This window comes from Myotis daubentonii, chromosome 1, assembly GCF_963259705.1.
Source record: "Myotis daubentonii chromosome 1, mMyoDau2.1, whole genome shotgun sequence".
NCBI lineage: Eukaryota > Metazoa > Chordata > Mammalia > Chiroptera > Vespertilionidae > Myotis > Myotis daubentonii.
In genome coordinates, this window is record NC_081840.1 from 109,147,290 (window position 1) to 109,161,760 (window position 14,471).

Sequence of the window (14,471 nt, forward strand, 5' to 3'; positions counted from 1 at the left end):
TTCTTGCCAATATCAGGAAAGTTTTCTGTCATTATTTCTTCAAAACAGGCTTTCTATACCTTGCGTCTCTTCCTCTCCTTCTGGTACCCCTATTATGCAAATGTTGTTTTGTTTTGTATTGTCCCAAAGCTCCCTTAGGCTCTCCTCTTGCTTTTTAAATTTTCTTTCCAGTTGCTGCTGTGTTTGTGTGTTTTTTCCTACCTTGTCTTCTAATACGCTGATGCAGTCCTCAGCCTCTTCTAGTCTTTTGTTTAAGCCTTCCATCATGTTCTTTATTGCAGCTATGTCGTTCTTCATTTCCTCTTGGTTCCTTTTCATGTTGGTGACATTCTCATTCAGCTCCTTATAATTCTTGTTGAGTTGTGTGTATTTGTCATTGAGTTGTGTGTATTTGTCCTCCAGCTGTTTGAGCATCCTTATAACCATTACTATGAATTCTTTCTCTGACATGTTACTAGTCTCAATTTCATTTAACTCCCTTTCTAATGATTCCTCTTTTTCTTTCCTTTGGGGATTGCTTTTTTGTCTTCCCATGTTTTGCTGTAATGTTTTAATTGTAGATCCGATTGCTTTGTTACCCAGGTTCTTTTGGGGATGGTGCTACTGGTGTGATCTCTCAGGTCTCCTGGGCTTGGTAACCTAGCATAGCTCCCTACTTGAGCTATTTGGGTTCTCTTGATGTAAGCCTGCGAGCTGGAAAGGCACAACTGCAGTGTCTAGAAGTCAGCAGCCATGGAGGGCGGTGTCCCAAGTTTTGCTGCCTTGCACCCTTGGTTGAAATCTTGCATGCCCAGCGGGGACTCACAGTGGCACCCAGAAGCTATCTGTTGGGGTGGTGGAGCTCAGGTGGCCTGCGCTCTAGAGAGGCGTGACTGTGGTGTCCAGAGTTCTGTAACTGTGGGGTGGGGAGACTCAGCTTTTGCTGTTGCTGCTTCCGTGGTTGGATACACGTGCCCCCAGTGGCAGCTCACAGGGGCACCGTGGTGCGTTTGCCATCAGGGTGTACTGATGCACGCTGAAGGGCCCTGGCACAGAAGCCACGTGATCAAGGTGTCTGTGAGCAGGTATCCCGGAAGAGGGTATTCAGAGTTTCTACAGCCCAGTATTGCACCCCTGTTTGTCCAAGATTGCACCTAGCCAGGGGTCACAGAGGCTCCCAAGTGCGACCTGTGGATTGATGGGCACAGGGGGCCTCGGTAGTTCTATAATTAATTTTTTGAGGGGTCTCCATACTGTTTTCCATAGTGGCAGCACCAATTTACATTCCTGCCAACAGTGTGAACAAGAATTCCCTGCTCTTTCCAACACTAGCTATTTCTTATGTTTTTGACAATAGCCATTCTAACAGGTGTAAGGTGATATCTTACTGTGGTTTTGGTTTACATTTTGTTGATGGTTAGTGATGTTGAGCACCATTTCATGTACTTGTTGGCCATGTGTATGTCTTCTTGGGAAAAATGTCTCTACAGATAGTCTGCCCATTTTAAAAATTGGATATTTTTCCTCTTAAGTTGTATAAATTTTATACAACTTAGTAAATTGCTTTTCATTTTGTTGATTAGTTTTCTTTGTTGTGCAGAAGTGTTTCAGTTTAATGTAGTCCCACTTGTTTATTTTTGCTTTTGTTGCTCTTACTTGTGGTGTCAAATACAAAAAATCATTGCCAAGACTGATATCAACAAGCTAACTGCCCATGTTTTCTTGTAGGAATTTTATGGTTGTGGGTCTTATGTTCAAGCCTTTGATCTATTTTGAGTTAACTTTTGTGTATGGTGTAAGAGAGTGGGCCAGATTTATTCTTTTGAATTATTGCTGTTCAGGTTTTCCAACATCATTTATTAAAGAGAATGTCCTTTTCCTATTGTATATTATAAATGAGTTGACCATTTATGTGTGCCTTTAATTCTGTTACATTGATCTATGTGTCTGTTTTTATGCCAATACCATAATGTTTAGATTACTACACCTTTGTGATATAGCTTGAAATCAGAAAGCATGATGTCTCCAGGTTTGTTCTTTTTTTCTCAATATTGCTATGCCTATTCAGGGTCTTTTTTTGATTCTATACAAATTTAGGATTGTTTGTTCTATTTCTGTAAAAAATGGCATTGAAATTTTTATAAGGATTGCATCAAATCTGTAGTTTGTTTTGGGTAGCTAGTATGGACATTTTAACAATATCAATTCTTCCAATCCATGAGCATGCAATACCTTTTATTTATTTGTGCCTTTTTCAATTTCTTTAATCATTGAATAGGATATTAGCTGTGGGCTTGTCATATATGGCTATTATTCAGTTGAGGTATGTTCCTTCTATATACACTTAAGTGTCCATCATATATGAATGCATAAGGATTATATATATATATATATATATATATATATATATATATATATATATATATATAATATCCTAATATATAAAAATCTAGGGTCCATAACGACCAACTGAAGGCTCCACCGAACACCAGAAGTCAATCCTGAAGTCAGTGCTGGGTTGCCGTGGCGACCCAGCACTGACTGCGCTGGTGCAGGTGTGGCAACCCAGCACTGAGTGCTGAGGGGGCTGCGGATCAGGCTCAGAGAGAGGCTCAGAGAGAGAGGCAGGGTCTGATCCGCAGCCTCCATGGCAGCTGTTGATCAGCTGTTGCTTCTCTCTTTCTCCCCGGACTTTTCCAGCAGCTGTGCCTCTGTTTCTCTGGGCCTCTGTCAGGGCTGCTGATCAGCCCCACCTCTCTGATCAGGCCCGGAGATAGGACTAGAGATAATGACTGGCATAGAAACTGACCAATCAGAACCAAATCTGGGTGTATTGTGAGGAGCCAATGGCTGCCTAGGAGGTGGAGCTTTTGACGCTGACTGGCATAGAAACTGACCAATCAGAACTGACTGGCAGGGGAGGGTGGTTGGGGCAAGATCAGGCCTGCAGGGGAGGGCAGTTAGGGGTGATCAGGTAGGCAGAGGCAGTTAGGGGTGATCAGGCAGGCAGGCAGGTGAGCGGTTAGGAGCCAGTGGTCCCAGATTGTGAGAGGGATGTCCGACTGCTGGTTTAGGTCGGGTCCCATCCCCAAGGGGTCCCCAATTGGAGAGGGTGCAGGCTGGGCTGAGGGAACACCTCCATGCACGAATTTTGTGCACCAGGCCACTAGTACTTATATATAAAACTAAGCCATAAAAAAATAATGAAATCTTGCCATTTGTGATAACATGAATGACCTAGAGGATATTATGCTAAGTGAAATAAGTGAGAGAAAGATAAACTTATATGATGCAGCAGAAGCAATTCTAAGATGGAAGTTCATAGCAATAAATGCTCACATCAAGAAACAAGAAAATCTCAAATAAATAACCTAATTTTACAAATACTGTATTATTTCATTTATAGTAGAATTTGAAAAACTAAACAGATGAAAGAACAAAACAAATAGACTCATAGACAAAAACAAACTAATTGTTGCCAGAGGGTTAAGTGGTGAGAGGATGGGTGAAGGGGATTAATAAGTACAAACTCAACAAAATAACAAAGCAACCAACTGAATGGGAGAGGATATTTGCAAACAACAGCTCCCAGATATGTTATTTATTTATTTTTATAAATCTTCATTGTTGAAAGTATTACATATGTCTCCCTTATCCCCCATTCACCCCCTCATGCCCCTCCATCCCCCTAGGCCAGCGGTCGGCAAACTCATTAGTCAACAGAGCCAAATATCAACAGTACAACGATTGAAATTTCTTTTGAGAGCCAAATTTTTTAAACTTAAACTATATAGGTAGGTACATTGTTATTAACTTAATTAGGGTACTCCTAAGCTGGCCTTTGCTAAAAACGTCCTCAATCTGATTGAGGTACGTTCGCTGAGGTCGACCCCTTCCAACTCTCCCATCCACACTTGTCTTGTATACTTGTTTCAGATAGATGAGTGTGGATGGGAGAGTTGGAAGGGGTCGACCTCAGCGAACATACCTCAAAACAATGTACCTCCCTCGGGCTGCATATACCGTGGCCCGCCTGTGCCGTGTCTCCCGTCGCCCGAACGACCGACACACCCCACTTCTTCTAATGCCACTTCTTCAAAATAGACTCGTCCAGGCCGAAAACCGACTTCTGCGCATGGGCCACTAAGTTTCAATCACACTGTACGTGTGCGCCGCACATGGTATTTTGTGGAAGAGCCACTCTCAAGGGGCCAAAGAGCCGCATGTGGCTCTCGAGCCGTGGTTTGCCGACCACTGCCCTTGGCCTTTACCACACTATAGTCTTTGTCCATGGGCCATGCATACATGCATACAAGGTCTTTGGTTGATTAACTCCCACCCACCCACCCTCCCCTGCTTTCCCTCTGAGATTCTCCACTTGTTCCATGCTTCCATTTCTCTGGATACACTTCGTTCATCAGTTTATTTTGTTACATAGATTCTACATATGAATGAGATCATGTGATACTTGTCTTTCTCTGACTGGCTTATTTCACTTAGCATGATACTCTTCAGGTCCCTCAAAGAAGGACTGTCTCAAAGAAGGATCTCTTTTTTACAGCTGCATAGTATTCCACGGAATAAATGTACCACAGTTTTTTTATCCACTCATCTACTGATGGGCACTTGGGCTGTTTCTAGATCATAGCTATTGTAAATTGTGCTGCCATGAACATAGGGGTGCATACATTCTTTCTGATTGGTGTTTTGGTTTTTTAGGATATATTCCTAGAACTGGGATCAGTGGGTCAAATGGCAGTTTCATATTTAATTTTTTGAGGAAACTCCATACTGTTTTCTTTCTTTTTAAAAAAATATTTTTTATTGACTTCAGAGAGGAAGGAGAGGGAGAGATAAAAACATCAATGATGAGAGAGAAGCATTGATTGGCTGCCTCCTGCAAACGCCCTACTGGGGATTGAGCTGCAACCCAAGCATGTGCCCTTGACTGGAATTGAACCTGGGACCCTTTAGTCCACAGGTCAATGCTCTATCCACTGAGCCAAACCAGCTAGGGCCATACTGTTTTTTTGGTTTTAAAAAATATATATTTTATTGATTTTTTACAGAGAGGAAGGGAGAGGGATAGAGAGTTAGAAACATCGATGAGGAAGAAACATCGATCAGCTGCCTCCTGCACACCTCCCTACTGGGGATGTGCCCGCAACCAAGGTACATGCCCTTGACAAGAATCGAACCTGGGACCTTTCAGTCCGCAGGCCGACGCTCTATCCACTGAGCCAAACCGGTTAGGGTGGCCATACTGTTTTTCACATTGGCTGCACCAGTCTGCATTCCCACCAACAGTGTACTGAAGGTTTCCTTTTCTCCACATCCTCACCAGCACTTGTCATTTGTTGATTTGTTGATGGTGGCCATTCTGACGGGTATGAAGTGATACCTCATTGTCATTTTTATTTTTTAGAAACTGTTTATTTTCCATCAACCTTATTTCCGTTCTGTTAAGAATTTGTGGAAGAACAGCTTAGGACCACTCAGTGGTTGTTCCTACCCATTCAGTAGCCTGAGCAGTGGGGGCTGCAGACCAGTCTTCAGTGGCAGGCTGAGCCCTCCAGTCTTCAGTAGGAAACTGCTGAATGGGTACAGAGGGCACCTGCATGCCTTCAGACCAGTCTCTTACCTCAGGCTGAGCAGCAGTGAACTCAGGAGCAGGAGCAGTCCATTCACCCTGAAATTCCTCCTTGGTCACAGCCTTTTCAGCAGCGGCCTGCTCTTCCTTTTCAATCTCTTCAGGATCTCTGTAGAAGTAAAGATCAGGCATGGCTTCCCACGGGTGTTCACGGGAGATAGTGCCACGCATGCGGAGTACTTCCCGGGCCAGCATCCACCACATCAGACCCACTGAGTGAGCCCCCTTGTTGTTGCAAGGGATGGCGATGTCCACATAGCGCAGCGGAGTGTCTGTGTTACACAGAGCAATGGTGGGCAGGTTAACGTAAGACGCCTCTGTGAGAGGCTGTTGGTCAGCCCTGGGGTCAGTAACCACCAGAAGTCTTGGCTCCCGGAAGGCTGCCTGCATCTGGTTGGTGAAGGTTCCAGGAGTGAAGCGGCCGGCAATAGGAGTGGCTCCAGTGGCAGCAGCAAACGTCAGCACAGCTCGCTGGCCAGTATTCCTGGACGATATGACAGACGTCAGCTGGGTTTTCGACGGCAACAATGGCACAAGCCGCCAGCAGAAGCTTCTCCCAGGTTCTCTTCAGATTGATGATGTAGATGCCATCACTTTTCCTTTTGTAGATGTACTGTTCCATTTGGAAGTCAAGGTTGGTGCCACCTAAGTGGGTTCCTCCTGCAAGGAACTTGAGGACATCCTCCTCCTTCATTTGCAGGACATCAAGGGCTCCGGACATTGTGAAAAGTTTCCCTTTAAGTTACGTGGGAACCGAGAACAACGCCGCCGTATGGAGCCCTCCCTGGGTAGTGCGGAAAGCTCATTGTCATTTTAATTTGCATCTCTCTGATGATGAGTGACTTTGAGCATTTTTTCATATGTCTCTTGGCCTTCTGTATGTCCACTTTGAGAAGTGTCTATTTAGGTCCTTTGCCCATTTCTTTTTCTTTCTTTTTTTTTTTTTTTACAATAATAGAACTATTTTATTAAACATATGAATGTACTTATTTTGTACAAAACACGGTGACATTTCTTTCTCTCCTCTGCCACACGAGGCTACCACTCTAGAACTTCCTATTTACCAAAACACTTGGCAGCAGTCATGACGAGTTGAAGAAAAGTGCAATTCTGAAAGTAACACCACATAACCAAAATGGGGAACAAAACCAGGCAGAAGTTAGCAGGTTTCTTGGCTAGCTCTCTGCTGACAGACCCTAATCGTACTCAACAGGTAATATTTTAGGAATAGAGACTCCTGAGTATTTAAGTAATACTGCCCAACTCTATTGGCAGCATCCCTCTTCTACTTCCATCTATCCAGATGGTATTATAACTAATAATTTGTAACTTCTTTTAAGAAATTCCAGTTTGGCTCACACCCCTATGAGTTGCCTATCTCACTTTGAATTTCAAAATAACGGAAGAGCAGTAAGTTTCAAAATGATGTCAATTGAGACATTTTATGGATGAAACCTACTTTCTAGAAGTCAACTGTTCAAAACATGCACAGCTGGACACAACAGACTGAGAAACTAGGTCCTGCTGGAAAATATGTTGGGTACCAATTTGATCCAGTTATTCTGCATCTGTGGATTTAAAATGATCATCATCCACAGTGGAATAGATGTGTCCCTCATTGCTTAAAAAATCCACAGCTTGCTTGATTGAGGCTATAGGCATGTGTTGAAGCTGATTCTTGAGATCGTGAAAGTTCAACCCTTCAGGTCTTGGGCAAGCCTTAATCAAATTCAGCACCTGGTTTTGGGCCACAGTGAGGCCGTTTGCCGGTATGAGGCTATTCCCACCAAAGCTCCCTGCTTCACCCATTCCTGGATTGCTGATAGGCGCTCTCCCGGCTGAGGGCTAGCTGTTAGCTTTGGTCAGCATCATGTGTGCATTCACTACTTCCAGAATATGTGCGGTGAACTCATTCATATCCTCCAGGGGCATGATCTTAAAGGCCACCAGGCTTTTTTTGTTCTGAAAAGATCTCAGATGGCCAGTCACTTTCACATACGTTTCTGGAGGAACCCCAGTGTTTTCACCACTGGCATCATCTGTGTCAACCCACTGGCGAACATCCATGGGTGCAGCTGTCATGTCATCTATTTTGTAAACAATGTTGGTTGGAGCCTCCTCAGCATGTCTGATTATCCCCACAATAGTGACCTGTGATATCTCAACACTCCCAATTCTGAACACTTCATCAACCAGAGTGGCAGAAAGCAGCTGAGATATGGTACAGGGTACAATGTGCTGGGCTCGGGTTCTTGTTCCACATCTTGGTCACGACTCCCTCAGGAAAGACGCCCAGAAGGCTCCGGTCCATTGGGTTCACCGGACGCCGCAGAACCCTCTTGCGGCCGCAGCCCCTTTGCCCATTTCTTAGCTGGATTGTTTGTCTTCCTTTTGTCAAGTTGTATGAGTTCCTTATATATTTTGGATATAAACCCTGTATCAGATGTATCATTGCCAAATATGTTCTCCCATACAGTGGGCTCCCTTTTTGTTTTGTTGATGAATTCTTTTGCTGTGCAGAAGCTTTTTATTTTGATGTAGTCCTATTTGTTTATTTTCTCTTTCGTTTCCTTTGCCCTAGGAGATGTATTAGTAAACATATTGCTATGAGATATGTTTGATTTTTTTCTGCCTAATTCTTGTAGGATTTTTATGATTTCCTGACTTATATTTAAGTCTAGTTTAATTTTTTTGGCATGTATCTTTCCAATTTTCCCAGCACCATTTATTGAGGAGACTGTCTCTGCTCCATTGTATGCTCTTGCCTCCTATTTCAAATATTGAGTATAATAGCTTTGGTCGATTCCTGCATTCTCTGTTCAGTTCCATTGATCTATATGCCTGTTCTTGTGCCAGTTCCAGGCTGTTTTGAGTACAATGGCTTTGTAGTATAACTTGATACAGTGGGACCTTGACTTACGAGTTTAATTCGTTCCGTGATGGAGCTCGTAACTCAAATTACTTGTATGTCAAATCAAAAGTGAACGAGTGAGACACGTGATGCTGGGCTGAAGTTGTGGCATTCACTGTGACATTCGCTGCGCCAACTAGCGGTGGGGTATCTGAAGCTGGCTCGTAACCGAATTTTAGCTCGCAACTCAAAGGAAAAAAATTGGCCGAGAGACGGCTCGTATCTCGAAAAACTCGTTAGTTGGGACACTTGTAAATCAAGGCCCCACTGTATCTGGTATTGTAATTCCTCCAACTTTGTCCTTCTTTCTCAGAATTACAGCAGCTATTTGGGGTCTTTATTTGTTTCCTATAAATTTTTGGAGTGTTTGTTCTAGTTCTGTGATATATGCCATTGGTATTTTAATAGGGATTGCATTGAATCAATAGATTTCTTTGGGTAGTATGGACATTTTAATGATGTTGATTCTACTAATCCATGAACATGGTATATTCTTCCACTTGTTTATATCTTCTTCTACCTCTTTTTCAATGTCCTGTTGTTTTCAGAGTACAGATCTTTTACGTTCTTGGTTAGGTTTATTCCTAAGTATCTTAATTTTTTGTTGCAATGGTAAATGGGATTTTTTAAAAAAATTTCTCTTTCTGAGAGTTCACAATTGGTGCATAAAAATGCTATGGATTATTTGGTGTTAATTTTGTATCCTGCTGCGTTTCCAAATTCATTTATTAAGCCTTGTAGTTTCTTTATGGAGTCTTTAGGGTTTTTTTATGTACAGTATCATATCATCTGTGAATAATCCATTTACATTTAAGGTTATTATTGACTAGAGGCCCAGTGCACAAGGTGTTTTCCAATAGAGTGGGTCAACTGGTCTCCCATCTCCCCCCCCCCACCCCCCACCAAGGCAAAACTGCCTAGATAGCAATTGTCTGCATGAGAAAGATGACCTCCACAGCGTGAGGGAATGACTTAGCTTGGGAAACTGAGGTGTCTGCCTTCTGAGCTCTAACCCCAGTGCCCCTGATGCTGACTTTTGCTCACACAGCTCCAGTCCACTCTGCCCTCCCTCTGCTGGAGCACAAGGTGAGTGGTTCCACAGGGAATTTTGTGCATTGGCCCTTTAAGAGGATGCCTGCATTTCCAGTTGTCTCTCCCTGGCAGACAGCAACCCTGCTGCTTTTCATAGCCAGATGTTCTGTGGGTACCCTTCTCAGTTCTGGTGCCTTCTGCTGAGGGGCCCAGCTTAGAGATTAGACCCCAGAGTTCTCAGTGACAACTCCCCACATCTGAGATATCTATCTGGAACTTCAGTTGCTGTCTGTGGGAGCCTGGCCAGCCCTTTCATGCCTCCACTCCTCCTAACAGTCTGTGCAGTCTCTACTTTCCATCCATGATTATCAGGGTTCTCTCCAGTGAGTCTTCAGTTGATTATTCAGGAAGTTTTTCTGTATTTTAGTTGTAATTCCAGTTTGGTCCAGGGAGCGTGTCTGTGCAGCATACACTTACTTTGTCGCCATTTTTAATCTCCAAATGGTAAAGTTTTCATTCTTTTTTTAAGGCCGAGTCATATTCCATTATATACATCCATATCCATATATAGCACAGCATTTTTATCTACTTGTCTATTCATGGGCACTTGGGTTGCTTCCATATCTTGGCTATTGTAAATAATGCTGCAGTGAACATAGGGGTGCCTATATTCTTTTGAATTAGTGTTTTGGATTTATTCAGATATATACACAAAAGTGGAATCACTGGGTCTTAAGGCAGTTTCATTTTGAATTTTTTGCAGAACCTCCATGCTCTTTTCCATAGTGGCTGTGCCAATCTGCATTCCCACCAGCAGTGAATGAGGGTTCCCTTTTCTCCACTTCCTCACCAACACTTGCCATTTGTGGACTTGTTGATAATAGCCATTCTGACAGGTGTGAGGTGATATCTCATTGTGGTTTTAAAATATTTATTATTTTATTTTATTTTTTTCAATAACATTTATCTCCCCTATACCCTACTCCACCTCCACCCACACATCTCCCCTCCCCACAACCACCACACTGTTGTCCATGTCCATTAGTCCTTTCTCTCCCTTTTTTCCTTTTTTTTTTCAATCATAGCCTCCCACCAAGCTGTCAGCCTGTTCTCTATATATGAATCTGTCTCTATTTTTCTTGTTAGTTCAGTTTGTTCACTAGATTCCACATATGAGTGAAATCATATGATACTTGTGTTTCTCTGACTGGCTTATTTCACTTAGCATAATATTCTGCAGGCCCATCCATGCAGTTGCAAAAAGTAAAATTTTCTTCTTTTTTATGGCTGAGTAGTATGTAGAAAATTTGCTCTGCTAGTCTTCCGGTCATTCTCAGAGATATCTGTTATATATGTAGTTGTTAGTTTTGGTGTCAATGAGAGGAAGTGAGCTCAGGATCTTCCTACTTCACCATCTTGAACCCAAAGCCAGGAGCTTTGCTTTTCAATGCCAATTTAACTTCATAGTGATATGTTGTTTCTTGTGATTGGTACATTGCCTATGCAACAAATTTGTCTTCGGATCACTCAATCACTGCCCCCACTCCTCTTATTACAATCTTTACTTTAAAGTCTGTTTTGTCTGATATAAATATAGCCACCCCAGCGTTCTTTTGGTTTTCATTTGCATGAAATATCTTTTTTTAAATATATTTTTTATTGAGTTAAAAGAAGAAGGAAGAGGGAGAGAGAGATAGAAATATCAATGATGAGAGAGAATCATAGGTCGACTGTCTCCTGCATGATGGTTCGAGCCTGCAACCCAGGCATGTGCTCTAGGAATTGAACCATGACCTCCTAGTTCATAGATTGATGCTCAACCACTGAGCTACACCAGCCTGGCTGAAATATCTTTTTATAACTTTCACTTTCAGTATCCTCATGTCCTTATATCTGAAGTTAGTCTCTTGTAGGCAGTTTATGGACGGGTCTTGTTGTTGTTGTTGTTTAAATCTCATCATCTACTCTATGCCGTTTTTTGTTTTTTTTTTAAAAAGAGGTCTTTTTATTTATTTGTAACATTTACAAGTAACATGTTCAGTAACATTAACATTGCATAAAAACAGAGATTAAGTGAGTATTCCCCTTGGCCCTTCCTCCAAGCCCATGTCCCTCTCCAGAGGTATTCACCCAACTTGGCTTGAAATGTGTTCTTTTTTTAAAAAATATATTTTTTATTGATTAAGTTATCACATATATGTCCTTATCCCCATGTTATCCCCTACCCCACCCCCGCTCATGCCCTCACCCCCCCCCCGTTGTCCATGTCCATTGGTTAGGCCTATATGCTTGCATGTAAGTCCTTTGGTTGATCTCTCCCCCTTACCCCCACCCTCCCCTACCTTCCCTCCAAGGCCCGACAGTCCAATCAATGCCTCTCCGTCTCTGGATCAGTCCTTGTTCATCAGTTTATGTTGCTCATTAAATTCCACAAATGAGTGAGGTCATGTGGTATTTATCCCTCAAAGGATATCCTTCAGCATTTCATATAATCCTGGTTTGGTGGTGATGAACTCCTTTAACTTTTTCTTATCTGTGAAGCTCTTTATCTGACCTTTAATTCTGAATGATAGCTTTGCTGGATAAAGTAGTCTTGGTTGTCGGTTCTTGGTATTCATCACTTTGAATATTTCTTGCCACTCCCTTCTGGCCTGCATGGTTTCTGTTGAGAAATCAGCTGACAGTCGTATGGGTACGCCCTTGTAGGTAACTGACTGTTTTTCTCTTGCTGCTTTTAAGGTTCTCTCTTTGTCTTTTGCTCTTGGCATTTTAATTATGATGTGTCTTGGTGTGGTCCTCTTTGGATTCCTTTTGTTTGGGGTTCTCTGTGCTTCCTGGACTTGTAAGTCTATTTCTTTCATCAGGTAGGGGAAGTTTTCTGTCATGATTTCTTCAAATAAGCTTTCAGTATCTTGCTCTCTCTCTTCTTCTGGCACCCCTATAATTCGGATGTTGGTATGTTTGAAGTTGTCCCAGAGGCTCCTTACACTATCTTCATATTTTTGGATTCTTTTTTCGTTTTGCTTTGCCGGATAGGTGTTTTTTGCTTCTTCGTATTTCAGATCTTTGACATGATTCTTGGGATCCTCTCGTCTGCTGTTGGATCTCTGTATATTATTCTTTATTTCAGTCAGTGTATGTTTAATTTCTGACTGGTCCTTTTCTATTTTTTTGGCATTCTCATTAAGATCCTTGAAGGTCTCACTAAGTTTCTCGGAGGTTCGTAGAAGATTCTTGAGTAACCTTATAACTGTGATTTTGAACTCTATGTCCTCCATTAGTTTGCTTTCCTCCATTTCTTTCATTTGTGACATGTTTCTTTGTCTTCGCATTTTGGGCTGACTGTGAGGACCCGCTGTGTCTATAAGAAGAACTGCTGTGCTGGAGACACCCTTATGGGGCAGGACTTGTTTCAGTGGGGCTTTGGTGCTCACTGAGTCTGTTTCTTGAGTGTGTCCCTTGTGGATGTGAGGAGTTGAAATCTAGTATCTGACCTGGAGTACCCTGGCTCCTGGATCTCCAAGTCAACCACTGTGTGAATCCACCCAGCAGGGGCTACAGCAATATCAATAGATTTCTCCTCTTTGTTTGGCGTTTGGAAGTTTTGGAGCTCTCTGATTCACTGCAGTTTGTTAGGCTGCAAAAGCGCAGGTGCCTCCTTTGTGCCACCGAGCACAGCTTGGGAGGGGATGTAAATTGAGTGGGGCAGGGTCTCAGAGAGTCCTCAGGGCGGAGCAAACAGCAATGGTGTTGTCAGCAAGCCCGTGACTCCAACTCTGCGACTCCCTGAGTGCCACGCGCCCCCACAGCAACAATGATCCCTGCGAGCAGCTCTGTGAGAAAGTCACCCTCGCTTTCCGACCCGCTTCTCCCCGTAGGAGCCTGGGACCTCAGGGTCTCACTGTAAATGAGTTCAGTGCGTTCGAGAGCTTGTCTCACCTTCCAATTGAAAAAAACCGCGCACCAATGTGCAGCAGCCTCGCACGCGCCTCCGTACCTCTGTTCTTGGCGCCTCTCCCCTCCTACTTGGTCTTAATGTGCTTTTTTCTTTCCTTCTAGTTGTAGAACTTCCACTCGGTCAGCTTTCCCATGGTTCTGGATGATGGCTGTTTTGTCTTATAGTTGTGGTTTTAATGTTGTTGTGGGGGGCAGCACGTACAGGTTTGTACCTTATGCCGCCATCTTGGTTCTCTCCACTCTATGCCTTTTGATTGAAGAATCTAGTTCATTTACATCTAAAGTAATTATTGATAGGTATGTATTTATTGCTTTTAAATATATGTACACACATATATATACATATATATGTGTGCATATACACATTTATTGATTTCAGAGAGGAAGAGATGGAGAGACAGAAAGATCAATGATGAAAGATCATTGATTGACTGCCTCCTGAACACCCCCTACTGGGGACTGAGCCCACAACCCGGGCATGTGCCCTGACCAGGAATCAAACCATGACCTCCTGGTTCATAGGTTGATGCTCAACCACTGAGTAACACTGGCTGGACTATATGATAAGACATATCACCCGAGGATATTTTTTTTATTGATGACAGAAGAGAGACAGACAGAAACATCGATGTCAGAGAGAAACATTGATCGGTTGCCTCCTGTATGTGCCCCAACCAGGGATTAAACCCCCAACCTGGGTATGTGCCCCGACAAGGAATTGAACCTACCCTTTTGGTGCATGAGACTATGCTCCAACCAACTAAGCCACACTGGCCAGGGCACTAATTTGTTCATTGTTTTGTAGTTTTCTGTTTCTTCCTTCTTCTCTTGCTCTCTTCCTTTGTGATTTGATGATTTTTTTTTTGTAGTTGTATGTTTAGGTTCCTTTGTCATTATTTTGTGTGCATCTATCTTATAATTTTTACATTGTGGTTAACATGA

At 42.8% G+C, this 14,471-nt stretch overlaps 2 pseudogenes; both read right to left on the reverse strand.

Annotated features, from left to right (window-relative positions):
• Positions 1-5,390: 5,390 nt before the first annotated feature.
• Positions 5,391-6,413, reverse strand: LOC132212044 (small ribosomal subunit protein uS2-like; annotated as a pseudogene).
• A 149-nt stretch (positions 6,414-6,562) lies between these two features.
• Positions 6,563-7,975, reverse strand: LOC132212047 (replication protein A 32 kDa subunit-like; annotated as a pseudogene).
• Between the last annotated feature and the right edge of the window lie 6,496 nt (positions 7,976-14,471).